The sequence below is a fragment of the Nelusetta ayraudi genome, unplaced genomic scaffold (assembly GCF_046127955.1).
Source record: "Nelusetta ayraudi isolate G7.1 ecotype Tasmania unplaced genomic scaffold, CSIRO-AGI_Nayr_v1 ptg000011l, whole genome shotgun sequence".
NCBI classification, from domain to species: domain Eukaryota; kingdom Metazoa; phylum Chordata; class Actinopteri; order Tetraodontiformes; family Monacanthidae; genus Nelusetta; species Nelusetta ayraudi.
In genome coordinates, this window is record NW_027466061.1 from 26,681,502 (window position 1) to 26,698,117 (window position 16,616).

At 46.9% G+C, this 16,616-nt stretch overlaps 1 long non-coding RNA gene across 1 annotated transcript; it reads right to left on the bottom strand.

Annotated features, from left to right (window-relative positions):
* Window positions 1-635: 635 nt before the first annotated feature.
* Window positions 636-16,489, bottom strand: LOC142884250 (uncharacterized). Its single transcript, XR_012926152.1, has 4 exons — window positions 16,440-16,489; window positions 8,689-8,861; window positions 3,673-3,749; window positions 636-968 (listed from the first exon to the last, which is right to left on the bottom strand). It is a non-coding gene; the product is annotated as an uncharacterized LOC142884250 (long non-coding RNA).
* Between the last annotated feature and the right edge of the window lie 127 nt (window positions 16,490-16,616).

The following is a 16,616-nucleotide window of genomic DNA, read 5'->3' on the forward strand; positions in this document are numbered from 1 at the left end:
TTCAATGGAGTGACAAGCAAGGAGTGGAAAACACTATTTATTATAATGTTAATTTTAATAATTGAAATGATCTATACTAAAAAATGACTTGACTTATATCTGTGTTAAGATTTCAATGCCCTGGGCTTTTGTTAATAAGACTTCACAAGGATTCACGTCAAAAGACGGCACATAAATCAAAGAGTGTGCGTGCACATCTAAAATGTACAAGTGTGTAGGTGTATGTATGGTATGTATCAAAATGCAGTTAACTATGGAAAGTCAGAAATTCATCTCGATTTGAAAATGAATCATTGACAGCATCCCCCTTTCTATCTGTATGAGACACTGTGTCATGCTGAGAGACGGGTGTCTCTGTGACTGAGTGGCACAAGCGTTGTTAAAACACGTGTTTGTACAAGAAAGACAAGAATGGCTTCTCCTCGTTTTTTTTCTGACTCGTTTCTGCCAGCGCTTGGCTGCCTGAGCCGTTGACGAAGCAGAAGCAGAAGTGTCGGAAGTCGAGTGGCCAGTCTCTGACAGCTGCTGCGTGCTGATTTCGTGTAGACAGCCGGGACTTCTGTCGCCGTTTTGAGCATCGCATTGAACTGCTTTTAATCCACTGAGCAATTAAACACACCAGTCGTCTTAAACAAAAGGGTTTGCTCTAAATACAAGGGCTTGTTGCAGCCTTCAGAAACATAATCCCAGCTGCCTCTGTAAGGAAAAAAAAAAATCATCACAACCTCTTTGTTCTCTACTCAGTCCCTCGCTTTGCTTTGCTCAAAACCAGGAATTCTCTAAATTGGAATTAGAGCCGATTATCAGGCCGCTCAGAGAATCATAACGTTGACACACTAAAAAAAAAAAAAAAAAAAAATCACTCTACCCAAAAGGCTGTTGTGACTTTTGCTCCGACGTGTCGAGTCCTTCACTGCAACTCCACATCTGTGAAAGGAAGCTCTTTGTCAGGTTTTGTCAGACGGCACCTACCAAAAAGAAGGAGAAAAAAAACGCTGGGACATTTGATCTTTTCATTACATGCTTTGATAAGACCGATGCTCATGGAGGCCATTTCCGGGTATTGATCGTTCTTATCAAATCCCTGCCCTGCCGTCGTTAAACCCGAGCAGTGGAGTCGACCGGCGACGGCTTTTCCAGGCTCAGCGATGATTGATGGGTGGATCAGGTGATACGCTTCGCAATATAATATCTGCAAAGGGCGACCTTTCATCGTGTTTTCTATGCCAAGGTGCGAGTTCTGGTGCGGTTATCTGGCGGGGCAGTGCACGCAGCGCGGCTTGTGAGTGGTAAAAGAAGCAATGCGTCTGGTTTCACTGAAATATGGGAGGAAAAGTCAATGAGGGAATAAAAAAAAAAAAACTGGACACATAATAACAAAGTTTAGGCCCCCATCAGGTTTGGAGGCGGCTGAGCTCCAAAACTATATTAGCAATGTGTATCTTTGCTTTTAGATCCCACTGGGATGTCATACACACACCCCTCCACAGAGCATTGAGAAATATTAACAATGTAAGAAACAATAGTATGCTGAGCTACATGACAGCCAGTCTGTCGAGAATCAGAACCAGCAGCTTGTAAGATAAATAAATAAATAATTAAATAAAATAAATAAAGTTTGTAGTATTTTCACACAAAACTGGCAACAAAATCTGATTCTGACATCATCCATCTACAAGGTACTATTCTACTCCTCAACTGGCTGACATGTTCTGACGATAACTGCAACCTCAATCGTGAGGTTTTGTCACCACGGAGGCCTTGAAGTTGATTGTGAAGGTTAATACGCTGACACAGTAGGCGCACAGCTAGTCACTGTAGTTAAACCAAATCTATCAGTGCCGACGAAGGAAAAAATTTGCTTGTAGCAACTTCAAGTTCTTGTTTTTTTTCTGCAAACTTTTACATCACTAGCTATACAACTGAGGCCACAGCAGCTGTTCAGCGGCATTGTGGCTTCTCGCTGTTTCTGATGTGGAGATAACAAGGTCCTCTGGAGTCTGAGAGCAGCAGAGGACAACTTCCTCCTCGGCACGTCTGGGCCGACCTGCCCTCTTAACGGATTATCCTCTGACTCCTCGTCCTCGTCCTCTCCCTCTTCCTCTGGAATACTTTGGCAGTGCTCTTTTTGTCCGAGTCCACTCCAGCCAGAGTTCATCCTGATAAATATCGGTTATCAGGCCTGCAGCCGCCTTACGGAACCACTGTCCAATAATAAATTGATTATTTTTTTCTTTTTTTAAAAAAAAAAAGAAAAAAAAGAAAGGGGGATAGAAAAGGCTTTCAGCATCACCTCAGCGCTCGCCGCTCTTATCTGAGTGGCGAGGGGATGTGAAGAGGACACGGCCGCGTCCAGACAAGTTAGATTATTAATTAAGATCTGTTGTCTCCCGGAGGAGCCTTAAACACGGCACTTAAGTAGTGGAAGAGTCGTATCTGTGAGTACAGAGAGATTAATTAAAGTTAGCTGCATTTCTTCAGATTAAATCTTGTGTGGCGAGCAGGACGACGACAGAGTGATGACGTTTGTTCATGTTCTGCCTCATTTATGTCTGTCCCTGCAACAACAACGACAACAACCCAAAAATACGGTGCTGGGTTCTTAAGCTTAAAAGGTCCAATTTTCTGGCAGCCACGCAGGAGTTGTTGTCTGCTGTAGGTGCTTTCTCCTGCAGTCAGGGGGGGTGGAGCTGTCATGGGGCTGAGTGCAGGTTACACCCTGTACTGTACAAGACATTTTGACAACCATTCACCTTCACACTTAAGGACAATCTAGTTCCCGATTTGCCTCGCAAGCATGTTTTTGGACTGTGGGAGGAGGTCGGAGAACCTGGAGAGAACCCACGCAGACACAGGCAAGAACATGCAAACTCCACACAGAAAGGCCATCATGAGGTGACAAGCACATATTGGGGTACAAATTCATTTAAAAAAAAAAGACCAACCACTTTAAAGTAATATTCTTCCTGTGGCACAGCTAGTCCTGCAGCGCAACATGCTCTGCAGCACTGCAGATAATGAACAGGTGTCTGCAGGTAATGGGGAATCGCTCATGCGGTGGTCAGTGGTCAATAAAGGAAGAGACAGTAGTCACTCAGGGGGCCACTGTTCTGAGTGCTGAGTGTTTGAGATGAGTAAACAGTGAAACGCAGGGGACTCTTCTTCCTCCTCCAACACAACCATTGGCAGGTGAGTTTCTCCTTGACTTTGTCCACGCGCCCTTTCCTCCTCATCTATCACACTCTTAGGGCGTCAACTGCTTCTACTGGCCGCATCATCAGGAGGGCCCAGAAGTAGCCAACAAGAGGGGTTAAGTCTAAACCACGACTCCTCCATGCAAACAAATGGGGCGAGGATCTTCCTTCTCCTTTCGGAGGTCACCTGGAGACTTCTTGGTTCAACTGGCACTGTTCCTCTGGCCAAACAACTGGAGATCCATGCACACGATTGCTTGTTTTTACAATATTAAACCTTCTAGAATTTAGATGTTTTCCTGGACAAACCAACACACCACACACAGGATTATTTATTCTAGAGAACCTCTCTGGATGTCCACAACACAGGATATTTGATCCACTGTTTGCAGCCTCCTGCTAAAACTGAGGCTTTGTTGGACCTTCCATGTGTTTGGGAGGGGGACAAAAACAAGCAATACATGGCAGTAATACGTACCTGGCAGCGGTATTGGTGGCCCGTGTGTTCCTATGATTATTTTTCGGGTGGACGTGGCTCAACAACAGCATCAAATTCTGAAAAGAAGCCACAAGAGAACAGTGTCAGCAAAGTTGCAGTGTTGTTGACGGTCCCGACACCTTTTGCAGTTGCCATTCTTCCCAATTTGGGGGCCTCCGGCGAGTTGCCAGCTGCTGACGTGGGTCCAATTCGGTCTGTCGGGAGGAAATGATTAGCGCCGCCGCGGAACGTGCGGTTAAAGTGGGGAAGAAATAAATAAATCACACAACAAATCTTGTAATTTATTCCCCTGCCCCTCACTGTGCAGGAATGTCTCAAGGTAATGAATTAAACATGGCAGCAGGTAAAATACATTAGTACTTACAGGGGGACATGAATTATGCATTTGTGAATGGATCCATTTAATGCTGGATGGGTTCTCCGACCCCGTTTGTTGTGTGTGTGTGTGTGTGTGTGTGTGTGTGTGTGTGTGTGTGCCGCCAGCAGCAGAGATGACAGCTACAGTTTCATTTCCCCGACCAGTCGGCCCTGCCGAGATCAGGGTTGTTTTTTTCCTCCACAGGAAACGTAAAGAATGCACAAAATAAGACGTTAGCCTCAGTGAACGGCACTTGGTTTCAATGTCCAAAATGTTGGCGGTGATTTTTTTTTCGGCAGTTGTTGATAGAAACATTCAGGTGACACAAACAAATAAATAAATAAATAAATAAATAAATAAAAACCAACCTCGCAGAGTGCAGTTCAGCGGCTGCCAAACAAATGCTCGGGGCTGAAAGGAGCAGAAGCCAGAATAGATTGTGAAAGTAATAAATGCGTTTCAATTTCCAGGCAGGTGCGACATTCCCAACATGAGGGATTTTGTTTTTTGTTTTTTTTCCTAAATCATTCCAGCCCCTGAAAGCTCCCTGTTCAGTTCAGTGTGAAAACAGTTTGGGCCAAAGCAGCCAAATGGAAATGAAATGGTAAAACGAATCAGTTACACAAAGAGATAAAAGAAGAAAAAAAAAAAAAATCTTCCATCCTTCCCAAACACTTCCTTCTGCGCCGTCCTGAATCCAGACTTGCAGAGTTACAGTTTCTCCCGCTCTGGAAGCCGTTTGGGCAGAAATGCAGCAGCGACACTTTTTACAGCTGCTGCTTGTCTCCAATCTGCAGCCTGCTGAGATATTCACCGCTAATGGAGGGTTCATTTGGAAATGATGCTGTGTGTGCAGCTAAAATGCAGACAACACAGGGCCTCAGAGGGAATAACACAAATATTAACAAATAAATCACACAATTTATCCTGTGGGTGAGAAACAAGACACACGGTGAATCTTCTGCTGCAGCTCGACCTGAACTGGACTTTTTTTTTTTTTTTTTCTAATCACATCCAATCGTCACGTCGCTGGCAACACCGCTTTTTAATTAAACGGGTTCATTTGTGCGTGAGCAGAGCAGTTCATCATCCCGCCTGCCTGCCTGCCTGCCTGCCTGTGTAATCATAGAAACCAGTGACCGACTTTGCAGCAGATATTTTTGTGCCTCTGTGCATCTGTTTTGTTGTCTGGCTCTGGTTCTGGACAGCGAAGCAGCAGCATGTGATTGGTGGCGGCAGCACAGCACAGCGGGCGCCACACGGCCAGGTTTCTCTCCAGGTGCTGCTGCAGCCCAGAGCTGTGTGCACTGGGCAGACTGGCCACTCCACACCGTCCAGCAGGTGTCAGTGTGGAGGGTCGTTGGTCCCTCGGAGTTGGAACTCCGCCTTCAAACTCAGACAGCCTCTCTGCAACACGGACAGTGCAGAAAATTAAAGCTTGTTGACTTAATCTCAACTCCAAACATCATAAGACAACATCTGTCGTTAACAATTCCAATGAATAATTTTCCAGATACCAACATTTCTTTCTCACCGTTCTCCCCTCCCTGCTGTTATGTTTGCTGTATTCCAGCCAAAGCGCTGCATATTTGAATTTTGAATGTTCCAACACCCGGGTCGTCCCCTTCCTTTTTATCCCAAAGTCCCCCATCTTTCCCCGATGCGGCCGCAGGACTGCGGGTGCAAGTGACCTGAGTGTGCTGTCTCCTTCCTCGCTAATGCGTAGGTGCAGGGCTGCAGCCTTCGGGGCGTCCTATCGCGGAGAGTGAAGAAGAGTGGGCAGAGTGAGCCGCCGTAGCATCGGCCAGGCTCGATTCTTTCCCAGCGAAACAGGAGGGGGGTGTGGTGGTGGGGGCATCTGTTCAATTTTGCGTTGTCATTGTTTTGTTTTGTTTTCTGAGAATGTTCACCGTAACCTAGCCGCAACCTGTGTGGAATTTGCATGTTCTCCTTGCGCATGAGGTTAATCGGCAACTTGTCCAGGGTGTAACTCCGCCTCCACCCTCACACATGCTGGGATAGGATCCTGCACCACTCCGACTGAAAGTGGGAGGATGGATGCGAAGGCTGTGAACTCTACAGCTTGTGTGTACGGTGAGTACAGTGTTGCGTTCCGGGCAGAAACCACTAAAACCTGTCAGTTTTCTCCCTCGTGGCCGTGACGCCACATGGGGTAAAAATGGATGCGTGAGTCCTCTGTACATACAATTCTCAGAACTCAGGGAGCCGGTCCAATCAAAGAGCACTGAGTGCAGCTGCTTCTGGTCTAAAAATATCACTTTTAGTTCCGGCATTCGGAGGCAATTTGTCCCTCTTGTTCGGCATATTGAGGCGCGCTGCTGTGCGGCTCAACTTTCTTTTTTCACCCCTGCGCTTGATTTTAAATCGGCCATAAATTGATCACTTTCCCGCCGCTTCCTGCTCTCCGCTACACAATCAGCGTGCGCTGGTTTTTTTTTTTTATTTTGTCTCGGGGGGATTCAGAAACCATGTTTACAAGGTTTTGCCTTCGCTGCGGCTCAACCCGAACCGTCGCACGAACCGCGCAGCTCGTTGCGAGGCGAACAAAGCAGCTGTCACTGAGTCTGCTTGTTCTCCACGCCTGTGGACTTTTGTTGTCTTGTTTTGGAGTTTTCTTTCTCTCTCGCTCTTTTTTTTTTTTGAACCACCTGCAGTCTCTGAGGAGGAGGAGTTTTGATGGGCGCTGGCACGGCTGAGCGCTCCTCGGGGCTTTTTGTCTCTCCTCCTCTGCTCCTGCTGTCTGATAGGAAGCAGACAGGCGAGCGCACCAACGGAAAAATATTTGCTTTCCACGCAGGCCCGTGCGCAGGAATCATGTGGGATTTTCTCTCACCCTGCATGAGAGAAACTCCCGGCAGGTTAAATTATCCAAAGAGGGAATAAAAAAGCTTCTGTTTCTCCAGGACTGGAGGAGATAGCATCTTTTTTTATGTGGGGGGGAAAAAAAAAACGTGTTTTCAAACCACAGAAAATAAAAACATTTAGCCGTTAGTTTAATTACGCATTCTGCTGCGTGATCAAACCAAACAAAGGACAGATGCGCTGTTCGTTTAGCAGCAGCTGTACATTATGCAGGGGAGAAAGACGGGGAGGAGAACCCACTCCAAGCCTCCGGATCCGCCTCAAAGTACTCCTGCAACACGGCCGTGATCCCAGCGATGATTAGAAATTTCCTGCCAACTCAGACCCTCAAAACTGCAGTTCAGACTCTACTGCCGGGTCTCGTGACGTTCCAATCCCTGCAGACAAACAAACAATTTCGGCAGAGCACCGCTCTGCTCCGAAGTTTGGCAGCTGTACAGAACTCTGCTTTTTAAAGGCTGTTGTTGTTTGAAGTTTTCCAATAAATGACAAACGTCAGATCGTCGTACAGTGAGATTTCCAGCGTTGTTACAGCCCTCCTGGAAGGTCCACTGAACCCCCCCCCCACACACCTTCCCGCCTCGGTTAAAAGATGAAATATCGGCCACTGAAGGTGTCAGCAGCTCAGCGTGGAGAGATGAAGAGGCTTCTCCAGGCTCCACGCTCGCTGACTTTATGTCCTGCTGGCGGGCCTCACCGTGTCACGCAGGTTGTTAAATTATATTTATGGCTCCAGGCGTCACGCTGCTCCAGCGTGACCTCCGCCTGGACATTCTGGTCCCTCCGCCATCACTCTTGCTCAGCCAGCCGAGCCCGGGCTCTGTTCTACCCCCCCCCCCCCCAACTCCACCTCCACCCCTCCAACTCTCTGATTTAATGACGCCGCTGGTGCCTCTTCTCAGGGCTTAAAATCCATTTTGCTCAGAGGTCTCTGTTTGTCATCATGCAGGTATTTGTGGGTTTTGGGGGATTTCCCCCCCCCCCCTCCCCCCGCTTTATCTTTCCCCGTCTGATCCCAATGACCAGACGAAAGGCAATCACTCCAGTTCCATTTTGTTGATTTCCCAGGAGTCTCGCGGTCACCCAGGAGTCTCATGTCTCCTGGGGGACGTCGATGTCTGCCGGACCTTTTCACGCCTCTGCAGTCTGACACCAGAACGTCTGGATCACCAAACAAGCCCTCACCTCCATTTATGGCCGGTAATACCTGCGGTTCCTCCGCTCCACCACCTGTAATATGATTTATGTTTATGCACTTCGCCGCTATCAAAGAGCCAGCAGACAACAAATAATCAAGCACTTGTTTTTCTGGTGCTGCCTGCCGTCTGCCACGGCCGGCTGGCCAGCTGGCAGCTTGTTAACGCGGCAACACAGTCGCCGACCTCTACTCCAGCCCCAGAGGCTTGTGGGTAAGTTGTCCATCCGCAGTTTAACACCAGGCATGGAAGGTTTGACATCTTGGCAAGTACAGAGAAGCCCAAAAATCTTCAGCATGGTCTTAATTAACTGCTCACATTGCAAAACAGTCCCAACAACTATTGGACAGCATCTTTAAAGTTACGCCCTCTATAAACCTGTGTTTGTTTTTGAATCGCTACGTAAACTTGTGGCCATTGCACCAAAGCATTAGCTTCCGTGGGAGACCGCCAAACAGAGGGCTAAACCTGTTGTTTTCTTATTTGGAGAAAAAATTGTAAACAGTAGCTGTTAAAAAGTTGTGACAGCTACGATTCCTTGAATTGATTTAACTTTACCTCAACACTTAGGGAGGAGGAGGGGAGGACGGGGGAGGACAGCAGAGGGGCCGGTGCTGCTCCGGAGGCTCCCAGACGCAGCTGGAAGTTGGTTTATTTGCCGGTGTGCCCACAGAAACATTGCAGACTGACAGCCAGCTGCAGCCTTTTGTGAGCAAAAATAAAACAGGAGGCTGAAGGGTCGGCAAGAGAGAGGGGGGTTGGGGGTTGGAGAGAGAAGGAGATGTAATTGAGAGGGCATCATAAGAAAGATGGAGGCAATGCTAGAGATCACTGTGCTGATCCCAAAATAGCCTTTTCTCTGCAGCTCTGCAGACAACTCAGAGTCCAGACAGCTGCCAGTCTGTGAGGCCCCTGCAAGTGTATCATGACTGATAGTGTGGATTTACTTCACACATCCATCTCGGAGGGAGGCAGAAGTAAAAAGGCTCTTTCAAAAACAGCTTGGAATAATAAAGTTTGGAACGTGGAGGAAAAGTCACGCTTTTCACACTTTTTCTGTGCGCTGAACCAGTTGGCAACAGGCAAAGGCAAGACATGATGACTCACACCTCACTGCCCCCTGGTGGCGACTCCCCACTGTTCCACAACCGTTATCAACGAAACTCTTGCCAAAACCAGCCAAGATTGGAGAGAGAGAACATTGTTGAACAGTAATAATATCCTTTAATGTCCACAATAATGTCCAGTTTTGCATTATTTATCATAATGTATTGAACAGGACGATCACCCACTTTTATTAGGACATGCTGATAAATATTTATATTAAGATGCATAAAATGGTCACAAAATAAACATAACCTAAAAGCCAAAAAGAACTGGCTGAAGATGATTTTAAGCATGAAAGGAAAAAAACAGGCAAATGAGAGATTAATTAGAATATAATGTATTTTAATTATAGCCGAGGTTAAAATGCCAGCCAGCACAATAAATAATTTGCCCATAATTTGGTGGTAATTGAATTGCGAATTTTTTCGAAGTGGGCTGAGGAGAGGAAGCTGATGTTTACCCTAAACGTGATTTAGTTTGCAGGGAGGAAAAAAAAAATGTAGGAACATAATATTATTATTTTTTTCATCTTCTGGAGGGGGAGTTGACCAACATATAAGAGCATTGGAAAGGAGAAAAACGGGGGGAAATACAGTCTGATGAGGCGAGTGCAGATGGGTGGTGGACCTCAGAGGTGGGGAACAGAAATAATGACGAGCAAGCTGCTGAAAGACACTCCAGGTGGAATATTCTCCAATCTGTCGGTGTCCCTGGTGCCGTCATTTCTGATTCAACTCCTCTTCTCACAGCTTTTTTTCTTTTCTTCTTATTCTTCTTCTTGTTTTCTTTTTTTCTGCATGTCTAAGGATTCACAGCAAAAAAGTTTAACAACATTAATCTCTGTCTATAACATCTCAAGGTCTCCTCAGATTTAATATTGAGACTTTTAACCCTTCTGTCTTTTAAGTCTCTTCAGTCAATTTGAGTAAAAATAATGCAACCTTTCTCTGCCTGACACTTCAAAAGTTTGTTTGGGCGTGTGCGTATATGCAATATATATATTGTGTTTGTCGTAGATGTAAACTCTATCTGACACCAATTATGCAGGCAAATTGTGAATTCCAACAAGGCCTTTTTTGTCACGGTTCATCTCACTACTATGTGTCAAACTGTGTTCCAGTCTGCATTGTTTGCAGGTAGTAATTTGTGTTTTGTTCTGTTCTCAGTGTGGTCTATGTCTCCAATGTTGACCATATGAAAAGATGGGCAGGGCTTCCAATTTCAAAAAGGAGGCCAACCTGGGAGTAGCAAAGGCCGATATTCTACCATGTGGCCAGAAAAGACTAAAATGACTGGCTTTCAATTTAGAAAGGAGCCAAAATTCAAACTTATACAAACTGTTGTTGTTGTTGTTGTTGTTGTTGTTGTTGCTGTTGCTGTTGTTGTTGTACCAGAAATTGAAGGTGGTGCTGACCATTAAACTAAACCTCCTGGCTTTCGAACCAATCAGAAGTGACAATGACTCTGCCCCTTTTATATACAATCAGTGGTCAACAGAGGTGTTCATCTTCAGAGTGATGTGGCATGTTACAAAAAACAAAAAACAAAAAAAACAGTGTGCAGGTGAAAACTGCTGCCTCCTGCAGTGAATGGACGGAAACCAGGCTCAGCTGGACTTACATGATAGTTTCCACTGAAGGCAAAGTGATTCTTAAGCTGCCGAGAGCTGCGAGGCTCTTCGGACCACAATAATAATTCTGATGCAAATAAAACGGAAGCATGCTGTTCAAATAAAAGAGACATAAAACCAAAGTGCCATTACAGCCTCAGCGGCTCCGTTCAAGAAGCTGGCTGCCGACTTCACCGTGATTGTTGCGTTTTGGTGATCCGTGGGGATTCTCTCTGCCGGGGAATTAAGGCCATGAATGCAAAGGTATGAAGCGGTTGCGTGGGATAAAAGCTCACATCAGCGGCTCGCCGCAGCGCTCCTGGAAACCAGCGAACTGGGACAAAGGCAATCTGATTTGGACTTTTGGCGGACAAATGAGTCACCGGAGTGTCCTGCAGCGTCTGACCTGCTCCTGCACGGGTCAGCGGGCGAGATTGTTCTGCGGTCCCGGGGAGGGGAGAAAAACAAGTTTGGAAAGTTTGGTGGCGGCTCTGAGGCCGACAGTCGGGGAACACTAATTGGTTTTTCTGCCCGAGGTGGAGAGAAACAGAGCGAGCGATCGGCCGGAGCCGCAGATTGACAGTTTAAGGGTGAAAGAGCGAAGACAGTGCAGGAGCAAGAGGCCGTTCGGAGGGCTGCAGGGGTGGAGGAGATTGTCTGGACCAACCCCAGGAACCCAGGCCACAGGTGGGGTTTCAGGCCCACAACCCTGGGGTTCCCAGGGCCCACCATCTGGTTCAAAATGAAGACTTCAATCCCTCAGTAAACTCTTTCTCCAGAGTCGGAGCCGATGCCTCAGGAAATATATCTAGGTCATGATTTGACTCTGCAAAGTCAGATCAGCGTCTCCATCCTGCCAGTGGACTCCGCACAAATAAGAAAAGTCCACCCTTCATCCTTTGTGTCGCCTCTCACACTGTTCCTGTGCTGAAACATGCAGTTTTGAAAAAAAAAACCTGCCGTTTGTGATGTCACACAGATCAGAGACACCTCTCCTGGGTTTGTGACAACACAAGTGGAACAGATGCCAAATGTTTATCAGTCCGGTGGTGAGAAGAACAGGAAGGTTTGTGCCCAGGAGGAGGGACGAGGAGTTGCGGAGTTGGAGGGAGGAGGAAGAGGAGGAGGAGGAGGAGGAGAGCGGCAGAGGTTAATGAGCTGCGGAGCATCACAGCAGGGAAATGGAAACTCTTCACTTGGCTCACAGAGCTAATGTTCTTTTCCCAAACAATGACACGCTCATCTTTTAAGAGGCGGCTGCTGCAGCGTTGACTAAAGGTTTCGCCTTAACGACGCTGCTCGCGAAAAAACAAAAAAACCAAAAGGATTTTCACGGCCTTTTACTAATGACACTTCACCAGGATTTCCACCACAGATCCTTCCAAAGGATCTAATTACTTTTTAATGATGTTTACCAACAACTTCCAGAGAAGCTGCTCACTGCACATTAGCACCACCTTGCAGCTCTGCTCTTTTGTCTGGCAGCTGGAGTTCAAATGTTTTTCTTTTTTTCCCCCCCCACTTCTTTCAAGATGTGCAGCAAATCTATTCATAGTTTCTGTAATTTACACTCTTGGACTCTAAATACCTGTGTTTTCTTTCCTCTGCCCTGCTCATCCATCCTCAGAACGCCTGGGTGAGAAGCGGCAGATCTTAATGGACCAGAAATGTAAACACAATCTGTGTCTTCAGGACTGAAAAGAAGACGCAACAATAGAGGAATAGATCTGTACCCAGGAGCCGGCGGTTCGCGGAGAGTCGCTCACATGGCTTCCACTCTTGATTCCCGGGATCCAGAGTCTCTCAGCTGGGTTAAAGTAAAGGCATGAATCAGTTTTTCATTTACCAGCCACATAGTTGGGTGCAGATCAACGCAACAGGGCACTCAGACACGGTGAAGACACATGGAGCATTTAGAACCAGCAGAACAGCGTGTTTGTGCAGGGAGTCCGGAAACAGCCTCCACCTCCTGACTGCAGCCCTACATGCAACAACGCACACGGCGCACAAGCCTCTCCTGACCCCCCTGTCTTCCTCGTCACTGTTGGCTGGGCTACGCTGCACTAGAAGAGGTCGTCCCACTGTCAGATGAGCGAGGCTGTTTTGATCTCACACTTCAGACGAGTGTCTGCGTCTCGCCCGCATCCTCGCTGGTGGCTGCGCCTTCACACTCCCTGCTTTGTTTGGAGTTCCAGAGTTTGTCCACGAATCAGCTCAAAGGCAGCTCGCTTTGGTTTAATTATCATCTCAGCTGATTGAAGAAGAACAGATTTCTGTAAACTTTTCTTCTTGGCATGGTGCCAGCGTTCCCGCAGAGATCTGAGAGACGCTGCTCCAGCTGTGATAATGGCAGTGTGTGACTTATACTGGATAATCATTTCGAATGACTGAACACTGAGATTTGCTGATAAATATGTGAACACGTTTTTGGTTTTTTTAAGCATTGTCTCACCGACCACGGCTGAGTTTGATGCGGCGTTGCATTTCACTGGGTAATTCTGCCCCCAAGTGGTCAAGACAGAAACAACTTCTTCGCTCTCGGCTGCCTGATGAAAGTGTCTCTCTCCCTTTGCTTTTTCTCGCGGTCCTGAGCAGTTTGCGTAAAGCAGCTTAACTTTTGTCTCATCTTCACCTCAATCGCATCCCATCTCCCTCCAGGACGCCTTGTTACAACATGTGCGGCCCTCAGATGCGCCGCAGCAAAGCCCAAGTGCCTTGGGTCTGCAGAGAGGAGGAGCTGCTGCTGCTGTTTGGGGAGGGAAGTAAACAGGTTTAAAATAGACCGGGCCTGCAGGACCACGTAAACAGTAAACAAAAGGTCTGACGAGCCGGCAAGTTCTCACAAACACTCTCTGTTCTCCAACTCCCTTCATCAACACGCGGTTCAATCAGAGGCTCAGTGCCGGCGTCGAGGGTGTCCTCGTATCCACGGGGGTGAAAAAATCAAGATGAAGAGTGAAGAGCACAGTTCAGTCAAGCTGCCGGCGAGCGCTCAAATTCATACGCCATCATTCCAGCGCTTCGGAAATTGCACATCAAGGGCCATTTTCATTTGTTCTGCAAGGCCTTGTGAATTTTAAAAAGAACCTCTTACCTTCACAAAGACCATTATCTTACAAGGAAATATGCATTTGTGGGAAAAAAAAATAGCTGCACAACATTCCTCCAAGCCTTCTGGCAGTGTGTGTGTTTGAGTGTGCACATGTGTGTGTTCCCTTTCCTTTTCTTGCTGCCTCTTCTATTTAAAATGTTTCCACGGGCCTTTAAGCCGGAGTGGCCGCGCATAAGAGCCTCGATTAGACACCTGCGATGAGCTGCCGTGAGAGCTTCTCCACCTGGCCGAGGCAAAAGAAGAGCCGAGAGCAGCAGCCACGCAGCATCGTCATCATCATCATCATGGTCATCATCATCATCATCATCATCACCATCATCACCATCATCACCATCATCATTGCCATCACCATCGTCATCACCACCATCTTCATCACCATCATTATCATCATCATCATCATTACCATCATCATCATCGTCACCATCATCGTCATCATCATCGTCACCATCATCATCACCATCACCATCGTCAGCATCATCATCATCATCAGCATCTTCATTACCATCAACATCATCAGCATCTTCATCATCATCATCACCATCATCATCATCATCATTACCATCATCATCATCGTCACCATCATCGTCATCATCATCGTCACCATCATCATCATCATCACCATCACCATCGTCAGCATCATCAGCATCTTCATTATCATCATCAACATCATCAGCATCTTCATCAACATCATCATCACCATCGTCGTCACCATCATCATCATCATCTTCATTATCATCATCATCATCATCATCATCATCATCACCATCGTCACCATCTTCATCATCATCATCATCATCATCACCATCACCATCACCATCATCATCACCATCATCAGCATCTTCATTATCATCATCAACATCATCAGCATCTTCATCATCATCATCAACACCATCGTCGTCACCATCATCATCATCATCACCATCACCATCGTCAGCATCTTCATCATCATCATCATCACCATCGTCGTCACCATCATCATCATGATCACCATCACCATCGTCAGCATCTTCATCATCATCATCATCACCATCACCATCACCATCACCATCATCATCATCATCATCACCATCACCATCATCATCACCATCATGGTATGGAATGGAAGCAAGACTCCCCCTGCAGAGGGTTCACTGCTGCGGTTTATTTGCCACCGTCCATCCTGCTGACGCTGCTTTCAAAACCTCAAAAATAAATAATTAAATAAAAAAAATTCACCTGCTTTCTTTCTTCTCCAGCAGCGAATCAAAGAAAGGGAAGCGTAGCAGCAGAGTGAGGTTAATCAGTCTCAGGGAGCTTCAGCGCGATCATGCTCTCTCTCTCTCATGAACCTTCACCACCCAGGAGATAAAAAAAAAAAAAACAAATTAAAAATTGGATGTGATCTTTGATTTTGTCCACCTTTGCGTGGAGGATTCTTAAAGATACAATCTGACTGATACGAGCGCCTGAGAGTCGCGGCGCATCTCTTTCAGAGCTTTTCTTCTTTGAGACGTTCACGAAGAAAGACGCTGTTTTTCAGAGCAGAAATGTAATATCATAGCCACTAAATCACAGCTCATTTCACGCCGCTGCAGCTCCGAGGCATTCGTCAACATTAGTGCGGACGCTGCGCCACCGCCACCGCCGAACGTCAATCAGCGCTCGACCTCGGTGGCCTGCTCGCCGGTCCGCGGCAGCGACGCTCATCAAGGCCGCGCAGCCGAGACGAGCGGATGGTAACGGAGGGGAAAGAAACGAGCCGCTCATCTCTCACAGCAAAGGCGTCGGCGTGTTAACGCCGCCAGGGCGGCCGCCATTCGTGACTTGATTGGTTTCAAAATCGTCAATTTTGCGGCTTGGGCAGCTGAGATTGCAACAGGTCACCGGTCACGAATTGGCGCTCGAGCAGGTCGGCGAGCACAAACTACCGAAAACGCGATAATCAAGTCAACAGCGGCTTTGAAACGTCAAACTGCTGAAGGATTCACGGAGCGTCGACCATCTGCTAAAGTGGCTCTGCACGTATTTACAACACGGTGCAGGAGATTCTGTCAACAAAAGCTCGAAATCAAAGCAAAAGGTGTAGGAATAATAGGTGCTTCGAAAAAGGAAATAGTTCATGCGAAGGTCGCTTTACTCTCGTGACATCACAAAGGGGACCGCCTTGTTTAAAATCAAAGAGTGGAAGGTCCTACAAAGCATCAGTAGAAGGCTGTAAACACAGGGCTAGGCAGTTTTTTAGTCTGGAATTTTTTAAAGGTTCTAGCAATTAGGAAATAGTCGATTAAGCGCGACTTCTTTAAAGATGGAGCAGCGGGTCGACCTGCACAGAAGCACTGCAGGTCGAGTAGCTCGGCACATTTTTGGAGATAATTTCAAGGGTGAACAGCACAACAAAACAAAAGTGGCAATAAATGGTGAAAACGAGTGCTCCCTGTTGAAGTTCTCTTTAGACTTATGCAGCAAATAAAAAACAAACAAACATTTAATCAGCTGACGTACCTTCAGGGTTCCTGCACGGCCCGCGAGAACTTCATAAACACACTTCCGCTTCACCAGGAAGTGGAGCAAACAGACAGGAGGCAGCCTCTTCCTATTGGTGGCCACTAGGGGGTGTGGATGTCACACCAAACCCCCAGCAGGTGGTGCTAGACGGGAAAATGGAGGTGAAAACGTAGC